This window comes from Ochotona curzoniae, unplaced genomic scaffold, assembly GCF_017591425.1.
Source record: "Ochotona curzoniae isolate NIBS_2020 unplaced genomic scaffold, NIBS_Ocur_1.0 contig_78, whole genome shotgun sequence".
Taxonomy (NCBI): Eukaryota; Metazoa; Chordata; class Mammalia; order Lagomorpha; family Ochotonidae; genus Ochotona; species Ochotona curzoniae.
The window spans coordinates 4,107,440-4,120,810 of record NW_024466559.1 but is presented as its reverse complement, the minus strand read 5'-3'; positions in this window follow the sequence as shown (position 1 = coordinate 4,120,810).

Genomic DNA, 13,371 nt, shown 5'->3' with positions numbered 1-13,371 from the left:
ACTTGGGGAGTGAATCATCGGACGGAAGATCTTCCTCTCTGTCTCTCCCCTCTATATATCCGCCTTGCCAATAAAAAAAATAATAATAATAAAAATAAATCTTTAAAAAAAAAGAAATTTAAAGGAAAGCATGCCTACTCATGGATGCTTGGTAGTTGGGAGTGGAGGCCGCGGAACTTCTCACGCAATGAAATTGAGACACGGACAACATGGTCAGCACCACAGGCCATGTGGGTAGGCTGCGCTCATGGTTTCATGGACTTCGGTGGGGTCTTTGTAACCCCTCTTCTCTGTAAAAGATGCATAGCATGCACCTGAGTGACAATGATGGGATTTCTACCCAGTCCAAGACGTCAGAAAGTGGGCAGCTGGTAGCCGTCTCCAGGGATTGCCCCCATGGTCCAGCAGCCACTCCATCACATGGACCAGGAATTCAGTATTTGCAAGTGGCTGAATTTCCTGCCCACCTATGAGCCCACAGCTGAGGAGACCCTCACCAGAGCTGACAGAGTCCTGCCACCCAGGCCACTGTCCACTGCTGTCCCTCGTTCGCTTGGTGCCCGGTGCATAATGAACTTGACCTGTACTGAAAACCACATCTGTTCTCTTGGAGCCCCTCTACTTTGTGTGGACACTGACATTCAGGACACGAAGCACCCAGGGAACGTTTCAGCCTGTGAGCCTATCATCCATGAGTCCTCTCTTCCCCTCAACACAAAACAGCTAGAAAACCAGCTCCGTCAAATAACTACTGATACAAAACGCTCATGTGGAGCGGTTATGCGAGGCAAACTATAGATGTAATATAAGGACTCAGGTTTATTTGGTTCCAGAAATGAAAAATGAGGTTAAAAAAAAAAAGCTTATTATTTGGGGTAAGTAAAGGTTTCAGTTTAAGATGTCTCCCCAGATGCCATGGAAGGAGTGGAGGGGAAACGCCAATAGTAACAACAACCAAAAAAAAAAAAAAAAAACCAAAAACTTACTCTATCCAAAATAATCACTATTATATCATGTCACTAGAAATGTGTGCACCATCATTGCAAAAATTAAAGCCAGTGTGGACATAGCTGTGATCACTACTTGTTGTAGATTGCTTTACTGGAAAAATCGGGCTATTTGTGTTTCTATTTCCATTTAGATTTTTTATTTTTTTTTCAGAAGAAAGAAAAAAACCTCATTTATTGCCCTTCATTCCGTGTACATATTCAAGATTCAACTCTCGTGATCTCCTAAAACTGTCAACTCAGCTCTCACTTCCTCCCAGGACATCAGTTGCCCTGTTTTTCTGCCACCAGGCACATGCACATCTGCCTCTGCTCCTCTCTGTATATCTGCCTTTTTAATGAAATAAAAATAAAATAAAATAAATCTTAAAAAAAAAAAAGCAGAGAGACACAGAGAGGGACAATGAGACAAAGACAGATAGATCCCCTAGTTCATTCTCCAAATGTTCCCCAAGTCCGGGGTGCTGAAATTCAATTCAGAGTCTCCCACAAAGGTTCCAGGGACCTAAGTTCCTGAGCCATTCCTGCTGCCTCCCAGGCTGTTCGTGAGTACAAAAGCTGGTTTGGAAGCAGAGGATCCAGGACTCCACCAACCAGGCAGCAACTCAGCTGCTGTAGCACACACACATACACACACACACACACACACACACACACACACACACACACACAGAGCCACCCCCTGCATCCTGATCTCAGAAACAAGAGAGAAATGGCCACGTGTGGTCGCCATGAGCTGTGAACCCAAGTGGCCAGGACTCCATGGAAAAGTTTCCCTGTGTCCTCTTAGATATGACAAAGAGTAAAAATAGCCAAGCCTCCCTGTGGCCCGGCAGGCACAGAATCTCAGGGGCAGGTGCTTGTGGGTGTTCTAGAAGACTGTAGGGACAGGGGTCTGTGTCAGGCATCCACAGGCAGTCCCTGGGGAGTGACACACAGGAGGCCTAACGCCACCTTGCATGCTGGGAGCAGGGATACCCATCACAGTCAAAATAAGATGCCTTCACCCCCGAGAGGCCCACAGAGAGCTCTGTGAAAAGAAGCGACTCCATTAAATAGTAATAAGGCAAGCAGTGCCTGCGAGAGTGTTTTTTTTTTTAATTGCATAGAGATTGACATTGTCAGGAAACCAAATCCACCACAGCAGGTTTTGGTCCACCCCATCCAGAAATAGAGGCAGGTGTTTCGTGAGCCTGAGAGGGAAGATAAATGGCAGGTATTCTTAGCACCTGCTTAGCACCCAGTGGTGATGCCAGGATTCATAGGAAGAAATCCGTTGTGGGTAGATGCATTCAGAGGCCAGATGACCGCCTTGGGAATAAGCAGGTGGCAACCGTGGAATAATGTCTGATGACTACCCAGCTGCCCTCCCCAAGGGGAGGCTGACACTGGACCTCACATTGAGTAGGCAGGTATGAAAGAACAAAGAAAGATGCAAAGCAAGAAGCAGATGGAAAAACTCCAGCCATCAGCAGCCGCCCCAGTCCTCAAGACCTGCCCTCACCACCCCTTCTCCTCTCTCTGCTCCTGACTCCTGCTCCTGACCCATCGCTCCTTCTCACCTCTCGAGTCCGTGCCTCCAGACTCACTGCCCATGAGGGTCTCTGACTCTGGTGCATCTTTCCTGGGACCACTGAACTGCTTCCTTCCTGGTTTCCTCTACCTTCTTTCCTTTTCCTCCAGTCTCCCACCCTGCCTCATGGCGGCACCTGATGGAGTCCTCAATCTTACACATGCCCAATTCTGCCTCCCAGTTGAAGATCTTCCAATTTGATTTGGCTTTTTCATCTCCCAGTGATTTCCTGGTGAGATGCAAGCCTCTTCTCTGGCCTGATTATGCTCATTCTTTTGCCTTGGGTCTAACTCAGGAACCTGCCCCCATGTGACCTGGATAGAGAACAAGCCCAAATCCAGCCAGAGGAGTCCCTAAACGACCCTCTCAAGCCACAGCAAGCCAACCACTGACATAAAAATTGTGCTTGTTGCAACACACAGAGCAAGGGGCAGGGCAGCTGTGGCTTACTTTCCATGCTCCCCACAGAGCTGAGGGTCAAGGCCCTTGTGGACTGAAAATAGAGCTGAGAGTTTGTGATCAGTTTGTGGCCAAGGTTCTCCTTCACTTGGACACTGGGGAATGCTGACGGTGGCAGAGTGAGTGTCTCTCACTCTGAAGGTGGCTGTTAGCTTTTTGCCCAGCCTCCATTCCAGCTCCAGCTAATGTGCTTGGGAAAGCAATGGGTGGTGGCCCAAGTATTTCACTCAGAAGATGCTCCTAGCTTTAGCCTGGTTCAGCCCTGGTTGTTGTGGCTATTTGGGGAGTGAACTAGCAGATGGAATCTCTCTCTCTCTCTCTCTCTCTCACTCTCTCTCTCTTTATCTCACTATACATTTTAAATAAATAATAAATCTTAAAGAGAGAGAGAGAGAGAAGTCACATTACCTTGAAGCTGACATGTTGGAGAAACCACAGATAAAAGCCCCAATATACAGAATGGTATGGCTAGCCCACCTGCTGGAGTCTTCCCAGCCTGGGCGATGCACACATGAATAGAAAGGGCTCCATCCATCCCATGCACCATGTGACTACAGTCACAGCAGACTGCAAACAGCAGTCACCCAGCTGAGCCAAGCCAATCCCAGCACCAAGATAAATAAGTGCGATAAATAATAGTCTTTAGTTCTCGTGGCTAAGTTGGGTTGATTCACCATCCAGCCCCAGGTCTCCATGGGTTTCCAACCAAGGCAAGAAATACCCCTGTGAGTACATCCACAGCAATATGTGAAGATGCAGATAAGATCTGGATACACAGACGACAGAACTGAACGCTAGGAGGAAGTTCCAGGGAACCCGTACTGCTGAGGAGAAGTCAGCAAGGAAATGTGAACTGGCCTCAACGTCAAGAAATCGTGGAGCTGAAAGGTTTAGATGGGGAAGGCATTTGAGACCAAGGATGGGCAGGATGGCCTAAGTTCCTATGGAAGCAACTTCTCACAGGGAAGTACATGGAGGAAAAATAAAGTGATCACCAGTAGGGACGGGTGTGTGGCTGCTTGGGATGCCCACATCCCATAGGGAATGGCCTGGTCTAAGTCCTGGCGGCTCTGCTTATTCAAGCTTCCTGCTCCTGTGCACCCTGGGAAGCAGCAGGTGGTAGTTCAAGTACATGGGTCCCTGTTAGCTATGTGGTAAAGCCAGGTGAGGTTCCAGGCTGTCAGCTTGAACCTGACCCAGACCTGGATGCTGCTGGTTTTTGAGAAATGAACTAACAAAAAGAAGCTCTCTCTCTCTCTCTTGCCCTCTCTCTCTCCTTTCTCTCTCTCCTTTTCAAATAAAGTAAGTTTTTTTAAAACAGACCATCAACAAAAGAAAGACAATGGAGGGCCCATTTAAGGGTCACAGTTAGGGGTTCCAAAGAGAAAGAACTTGACTCTCCAGGCAAGAGGGAGATATGAAAGCTCAGAGCCACTGAGCAGTCTTGATGAAGACAGCACAGGTATTCTGGCCATGGACAGAGAGACATGGGTATCCTGGCCATGGGCAGAGGGATCACGGGCATCCTGGGCATGGACAGAGGGATCACGGGCATCCTGGGAATGGACGGAGGGAGCACTGGCACCTCTTAGGAAACTCTTGAATAATTGCCAAGCATGCATAGGTCTCTCTCCCGTGCTCACTCCCTGGACACCCTAGGGCCAGCCCTTCCAAAGAACTGTTTCTTGCCTCTGCCACGTGTTTCATTGCTTTCTCCAGGTGACCCAGGTGCCAGAGTACTGGGTGACCAGTTGCTCATGCTCTTGCAGAATGGTTGGGCCCATTCCATCAGCAGGCTACTGACAGCTACTTCCTCATGATTTGAAGGGCACTCTGTGGTTGCTCTAACTGGTGACCTACACGGTGTCATTTGCTTCCCACCACGCCCCACACCTGAGCAGATTTTATCCTAGGGTGAGTGACGCAGGTGCAGACATGTCCAAGAGCTCCCTGCTCAGGGACACAGCTGGCTTCCTCTGTAATAACAATTACATGGTGCTTTCATCTTCAAAGCATTGGGAAAACATCATCTAATTAACCCTGCCTGCATACCAGCAAAGCAAGGATGCCACACTCCTCCTAGACTTCAGGACAAAGGGTTGGACACTGCCTGTTCTAGGGCACAGTGCCCACCAGAGAGGGCAAGCCCCCACCCCCAACCCACCCTCCACTCTGAGACCGAAGCCCAGGAGCACAACCACCACTGAGGATTTAAAATGCATTGCAAGAGTCAGAGAATACCAAACCACACTCATTGAGTTTCTCAAAGAATAGAGAAAATAATTGTTGTTTGGGAGGCAGGTGAGTGCTGAGGGCTGGAGTCCTCCCCATGCCTTTAATTCCTCACCTATCAGAGCAACCTGTTCCTCTGTGACTCCTCCCTGCCTGACCCCAGCCCTCCAGATAAGACTGCTCAGAAACAGCCATGGACCAAGGCATCTGATTTCAGTCATCTGAGCAGATGGGGAGCTGGTGACACAGGCAAGCCTGCACACACACCCATGCTGTCATCTCCATCAGCCAGACCCTCCTCCTCCTCCTTCCCCCTCCCACACTCCACCTCCCCACAACACCTGGCCCAGAGTTGGCCTCCAAGCTCCAAGGTTAGGAGCAAGTTGAAGTTTAACAGACACCACAGGACAGGAGTCCTTTTCTGCTTCTGTCCTTCCTTCACCCACAGATTCATCTTCTGCAGATCCTCCAGTGAAAGCTGTAGGACCACTGGAGAAATCCACCCTGACCCACCAGGGCTGTCATTCACCGCCACAGTGATGCCTTCCACATTGCCAAGCACAGAAGACCCGAGCCAAACAGCTACTTCTCTGAGCATACAGGGTCGATCATAAATCAGCAAAGCAAACGCCAACATTTTGGGATTTTACTTTCCACTATAATCAAAAGATATACTCTTGCTAAGGCCCCCAATGAGGCCCTTCTCTGTGCATTAACCTTGCCTAGAATTGCTCTTTAAAATAAAGTATTGGGGCTGGCGTTGTAGAATAGCAGGTTGGTTGAGCTGCTGCTTGTGACTCTGTGGGTGCCAGTCCTACTGTACCACTTCCAATGCAGCGCCCTGCTAATGCCCGCGGGAAAACAGAAGATGCTGGCTCAAGTGCTTGGGCCCTGCCCCCACATGACAGCAGATGGAAGATCTCTCTCTCCCCCTCTCACCTCCTCCCCACTTCTGTCATTCTGCCCTTCAAATAAAGAAAATAAACCTTTGAAAAACAAAACTTATTGCCTAAGGATAAAATTGGAACATTTTTAAAGACATGGCATTTAATTGAGTTTCATTTGTTATAACTAAAGCACACATAATAGGCAGACATCTTATTAAAATGGGAAATAATCAAATGTTAATGTGTCTTTCTGTTTGCCCAGCTCCTTCAAATGGACAACCTCATTAATCTTTCATTACAGAGAGGAAGCGATGCTACTGTCCCTTGCATCCACCTGCAGACTTTGCTGTCCTCTGCTTAGATAGTCATGGCAGAACCAAGCAATAAGAATTTGGAGATGGGCGTTTGGCACAGTGGTTAAGTCATTGTTCAGAACACTTCCATCTAACAAAATTGCTAAAGCACTGCCTGGAAGGCAGCAGGTGCTCATGGCTTGGGGGTGTGGGGCCCTACCACTCACAGGGAAGACTCTTTTTGGGTTTCAGGTTCCAGCTTTTGGCCTAGCTCAGCCTCAGCTGTTAAAGACATTCAGAGGGTGACCCAGTGCATGGATGACTCTAACTCTGCTCTTTCTCTACGCCTTTCGAATAAAAGTGAAAAATCGAAGTTTTCTTACAAAGAATTTTAAGTTGACCTGGGGTCTATGAGTGAGGATATTTTCTGTTCCTGCGGTATTTGCACACTAGACCCCAAGCCAACATCGACGATTGGTGGGGGGAGAGTGAGTATTCAAGAGAAATACTGGTCAAGAATCTCATCAGACAAACCACATGGCATTTAGCAAAGTCAAACTGGAGACTTCTCAGGGTATAGCAATGGAGATACAGGCCATGGAGGGAGAGTGTGGCTAGTACCCTCCCAGGGTGCAGAAGGCCCTGGGAGCTGTGGCAAGCAGGGTGATGCTGAAATACCCTGAGGACATTCAGAAGCTGGGCTTCACTCTACATGGAGCAGAGTCCCGTCTCATTTCCCGTGATGGGGACAGTCACCAGCAACTTAGCCTGTCGAGGAACTACAGCTCCATCGCCTGGTTCATCACTGACTGGTCTCCATGGGCAGTCAGAGCTTGCAAACTCAGGTGTGCACGCAGCCTCTGTCTCCCAACAGGTTCACCAGGATGGAGAACTCACCTGAAGACCTGCTGATAATGCTTCACTCACCAGCTGTGTGGTCCAAGGTGAGTTGTGTGTGTGTGTCCACTGCTTCCATCAACAAATAGGGAGAAAGTCATTTGACAGAGGGTCCTAGTTATTGAGCTTGGCTCAATGTTCTAGTCATTCCTGGGTCTCCAGGTGAGAGGCCAGGTCAACCTCTGAAGCGACCTGAGAGCCCGGCTGCTCAGCAGTGCCCATCTGATGGACCCACACGACTGACCCACTTTGTCTTGTTTGCACATCCCCAGAGCTGCATGCTGCTATAAGATTGTATAACTGCCTTACCCCTGGGAACCCTCACAAAAATGAGAGCGTTGGCTCATAAAGCCACCCCACTGCGAAAAACTGTAAATAGCTTTCTTCGAGGTAGGACCAGTCCTAAGCTGTTCTACCACCACCATCACCACCACCACCACCACCACCACACACACACATACAGAGGCCAGGTGTAGGCGAGCAGCACCCCCTCCAGCCCGCCCTGCCCAGGGAGCAGCATATCAGGCAGTCATGAACCTGGGCATGCCTTGCAACAGCACCACTGCCTCTCTGGAACTCCATCCACCATGCACCTATACGCCGAAGCAGCGAGAGGCCACAGGCAGGGTTGAGGATGGGGCCATTGCCAACAGCAACATCAGGTGGACAGAGTCAGTGCTGGGCCATCCTGCGGTCTCTGCTCTCTGCATGATCTGGATACGTGAGCCACAGCAAGCAGATTCTGACCCTTGCACTCCGCTCTGAAACAGCTTTGTCTCCTGAGACTTTCTTAGGTTGTAGAATGGGGAAGAGTTCGAGCCAGGTCATTTTCTGGCTAGGGACATAGGCTGGGGGCAGGAGGCTCCAGGAGCTAGACAGGGGGGAGGGGTTGGGAGCTCCTGCTCTTCTATTTTAACAGGCAGAAGAATCGCAAGGTGCATCTCCTCTTCCTCTAAACGCCCGCCCGCGGGAGGCTGAGAAAAGTGCAGGCTGTACATAGCGATGTCTAATAGCATCACCCAGGAGCAGGTTGAAAATCCGAGTTCTCAGGCTGACAGTCACACGTGCTGGGAGTGCGGTCTGCAGACACAGGTGTGGCTTTCTTAAAGCATCCATCTCCCCCACTCCAACCCCATTCAGCAATTTTGGGGCTATAACTAAAGCCAGAGAACCACTCCTGGAAACAGCCCTGTGTGAGGCCACCACATGGAAGCTGCTACAGGCAAATCATGGCTCCACAGACCTGGGATGAATCACTGATGCTTTTGTTTTCTTTCATTAAAAAAAATATTTTTTAAATTCATTTTTATTGGAAACGCAGATCAGATTTATGGAAGAAAGGAAAGACAGAGAGAAAGATCTTCCATCTGCTGGTTCACTCCCCCCATGGCCACAGCAGCTGGAGCTGAACCCATCTGGAGCCAGGGGCCACGAGGTTCTTCTGGGTCTCCCAAGCAGGTGCTTTTCAGCTGCCTTGCTGTCTGCAAAGCAGGCAGCACCGTTCACACCGTGGGAGCCATGCAGAGTGTATACTGTACTTGCTGAACATAGGGGTGCGTGGCAGCCTCACAGGCAAAGCTGACTATACAGCACTCATCTGTGCTTCAGTCTTTGGTGAAGAGCAGAAATAAACAGAGCACACGCTCAGATAGCCACCAGCAAATGAACTGGCAATGAATATCAGAACTCGGTGGAGTTGGAGGGGAGTGGGGAAGTCAGCTGGTGTCGAGAAGGAGAGATGCTGCCAGCGAGACCCAGCCAGACCTCTGTGTTCTAGGGAATGAATTAGAAAAAGCAAACACTCAGGGCCTGATTTGCGATTGAGTGGGTTAAACCACCACCTGCAACTCCAGCATCCCATATGGGCACCAGTTCGAGTCCTGGCTGCTTCACTTCCCATTCAGCTTCCTGCTGATGTGCCTGAGAAAGCAGCAGAAGGTGGCCCACATGGACAACTCAATACGTTCCTGGCTCCTGGATTTGGTGTGACCTAGTCAGTCCTGGCTTTTCTGGCCATTTGGGGAGTGAACCAGCGACAGATTTCTCTCCCTCTGTCTCTTCATCTCCGTCTCTTTCTCTCTGTAACTCTGCCTTTCAAATAAATAATATTTTCAAAAATGAAATAAAAGCAAGCAACTACTTCTCTGCGACCTGGTGAGCATCAATGCATTCAGCAAATGCAGGGACCACAAAAAGGGGAGAGAATGAAGTAGTTATTCATTTATTCACTCATTCATTCATTCATTCACTTGGAAGGCATAAAGGGAGACAAAAAGATCTCCCATGAACTGGTTGACTTCTCAAGTGCCAGGAGTGGGATTGGGGAACTCCCTCCAGGTCTCCCCCACGAGGAGCAGGGCCCCCCGACCCAGTCCTTGAGCCATCACTGTTGCCTCTTGGGCCCTGTGTTAGCAGGAAGCTGGAATCAGGAGACAGAGCTGGGAACAAAATCCATGATACAGGTGCCTTACATGGCATCTTAACCACTGGGTTAAAGGCTCCCCAAACTTGTCACTTAGATGTAGACTGGTCCTGGCACTGGTTTCTCTAAGTGGTCTTCTCCACAGCTGGGACATGCACACTGCCATTAGGATCTGTTCTTTTAATGTTTATTCATTTTGCTTACTAGAGAAGCAGAGTACCATATGCATGCAGAGAGAGAGGCTTTGCTCTGTTGGTTCACTTCCCAAATGCCCTCAGAGGCAGGGGCACGGCCAGGTTAACACCAGGAGCCAGGAACTCCATTTGGATCGCCCACACAGAGACCCAAGGACCCAAGTCCTTGAGCCATCATGACCTGTTGCCTTCCAGGGTATACATGAGCAGAAAGCTGGATTGGAAGCTGGAGTGGGGTGGGGGAAAGGTAGGTGGGCCCAACCCCAAGCACTGGGGTCTCCCTTCTCTTTTCTTCTGTCCTTGTCTCATCTGCTTATGGAATCTCAGGCAAAGACCTATCCTGGAACCTTTGTCACAGAGCATGGATTCTCCATTCTCAGGCCCACCTGGGAGGTCAAGGGACCAGAAAAGAAAAGAGCTATTCTTCCATGTTAGCGTGATGTGATGTCAGCCGTGAAGTGAAGACACATCCTGGAAGTCAGGGACTCAGCTCTGAAACAAAGAGTAGCAGGTCAGATGGTCACCCCAAACCTTTCCAACCAGCCTGCAGCCCCTTCCCCAATCTACCCCAGCCCTGTCTCTCCACCACTCAGAGCCCTTCCCCAGCCCCCGACAGCCCCTCTGCCTGGACTTCCTGGACTTCCTCTGCCTTAGAACACCACCCTAAAGCAGGCTATATGCAGCCTTCCCCTGGGGTCAGCACATGCCTGTCAAATAGGGTGGTGGATGTCTCAAGAGGTTTCCGGCCTCTGGCCACTGCCATCGTGCAGTGTCCAAGACCAACACAGCCACGACCTCGCTCTCCTCCCCTGAAAGGCAGGTCTTCATCTGTATCCAGGAGCAGCCTGTCTCCCCACCCAGTGGATGGTTTGCATCAGCCAGGAGCTTCCAGTGCTGTCACTGATCCAGGAATGGGAAGTCAGGTGCCATCCTCAGCCTCACTCTGATCCTCCACTAGGCACCTGCAGCAGCAGTCTCCCGGCAGACATCAGCGAGGTGCCACAACCACATCTGCTGCTCCGCGAAAGCCATGGGACACACAGGAAGTGTGATAACATCAGACTCCTCTGCTAACGGTTACCACCTGGCAACCGAACCGGCTCCCACAGGTGAGCTCACCAGCACCTGGTCACCCAGCACCTGCAGCCGAGCAAACCAGCACGTCCATCCTTGAGTGCCTGACCCAAATACAGGCGCCACGTATCATACGATCCTACCTTCTGTACTGGTGCCCAGTTCTTTCGCAACGTGCATAAAGCTGTGCTACTTGATCCCAACGGTGACCGCATGAAGCTGTAGAGGCAGCCGTCACGTTCTTGCAATCAGATACCTGGGAAAACGACATAGAAGCCAAGCCTGGCTTGAGGCGCTCAGCTGGGTGGCAGCAACTGAAACCAGTGCTGTGGCTCTCCAGCCAGTTCTCCTTCTGCTAAGCCAGCCAGCTCCTCTGAAAAAAGAAATAAGCCCTTCCTTAAACAGGATCAGCGATTTCCATAAGTTTCATAACAACTCCAAAACGGACACAGCTTTGAGGCTGACAACAAGCCAAGGACATCCAACATTCATGACAGAGCACTGGTTCCAGCTGCTCCGCTGTTCACCTAGCCCCTGTCAACGCACCTGGAAAAGCAGCAGAAAATGGCCCAAGTGCTCGGCTTCTGCCACTCACCTCTCCTAGCTTCAGCCTGGCTGTTGCATGACTATTTGGGGAGTCAACCAATGGATAAAAGGGCTTGTACTCTTTATCTCCTCCTCTTCTTCCTCTTCTCTTCTCTCTCCTCCACCTTTCTATCTGTTTCTGGGTGTGTGCGCCATTCTGCCTTTCAAGTAAATATTTGAAAATGAAGGTGATTCCGGCAAATTGCTTCAAAAGCAGCTGATCTGGCAGAACCTTTTAAAGGATGATTTCTAGACACAAGTATGGGAAGATAAGCTACATAATAAACCTGTCACCTGAGATCCCACCTGACCCCTGGCCCTCAATGCGCAGGCCAGCTCCGCCAGCTAAGGAAGGTCCAGCTCAGGTGTATCCATTTGTAAAGGGAGCAGGCAGGGCCAGGCCCATGGGAAGGAGACACAGAGCCCTGCAGGGGCACTCACGATTTTGAAAACCAGCAAATGAAACAGTAGAGTAAAATCACCGGGAAACCACTCATTCTGTGCTTCTTCAATGTATGCAATTATGTAAATATACCATGTAGCAATCCTTAGCATCGCAACTGCCGAGGGATTACAGATATCAATACAGCCTGACAATGCTCACCTGCACTATTTAGGACTGGCTAAGTCAGGACATTGAGAGGCTGCGGGCTGGGCTGTGTTATTCAAGTCAAAGGTGCTACTGCCTTGGGAGTTCCTTCATTTCAGCTCCATTTTCTGAATCACAGAGCAGACGGCAGCAGGTATACTCTAGACCACCCCGTTGTGTGATGAACTTTACACGGTTTCTGTCTACGCAGCAAGCAGGAGCAAAGGAGGCAGTCATGGGGAAAGGACAGGTCACCTGCACCGGGAAGGAGGGTCAAGAACTGGAGGGGCGTGACCGAGTGGAAACCCCAGCGCCTGGCCACTGTGGAGATCCAACACACGCTCTCAACTCGCGAGCAACTGGGGAAACATCGAATTGACAGCTGTGGCTCAGCTGCTCACTCACCTTGAGAAAACAAACTTCCTTCAGGTGGATGTTCGACACAGCAGTTACACCACTCCTTGGGATGCGTGCATCGTGTGTGGGAGTGCCTGGGTCAGGGTCCTGGCTATATTGTCCACTACAGGTTCCTGCTAGGGCACACCCCAGGAGACAATGGGTGGGTCCCTGACACCCAGGCAGGCCCCCAGATGGAGACTCACTCCAGACTCCAGCCTGGCCCAGGCCTGGATAGAATATACATTTGGGGAACAAATCAAGAGATGAATGACATCCTCTGTTTCTCTCTCTCTCCCTATCACTTTACTGTTCAAATAAGTTAATAAGCTTTTCTTAAATGGAAGAAAGCATTCCCGTATGTTGGCTGCATGAACATAAACACAGACACCAATGCACTAACACAGGAAATGAAGACTAGGACCTGATCGTGACTGGATGCTCAGTTGGCCGCGCGGAAAAGCCGCCCACAGGAAAGAAGTGACGGTGCTGTAAATAACTCAAGCAGTCCCTGTTGAGATGTTTTCTGGATGTCAGCTGGCACTAACACACCATTTCAGTTGTCAGATGTATTCCTGGCAGAACACGCTGACATGTTCTAATATGTCCCATGTTCTAACAGCTCCAAGTTCTAACAAGTCTACTGGTAAATGCTCTACAATGCCTGTGGCTTGTAAGTCACAGGTAATGTGATTTTTATAGGTAAATCCACACTTCACATCTGGGCCATCTAAGGGTTCCTTTGTTTCTATAGAACCTGTGA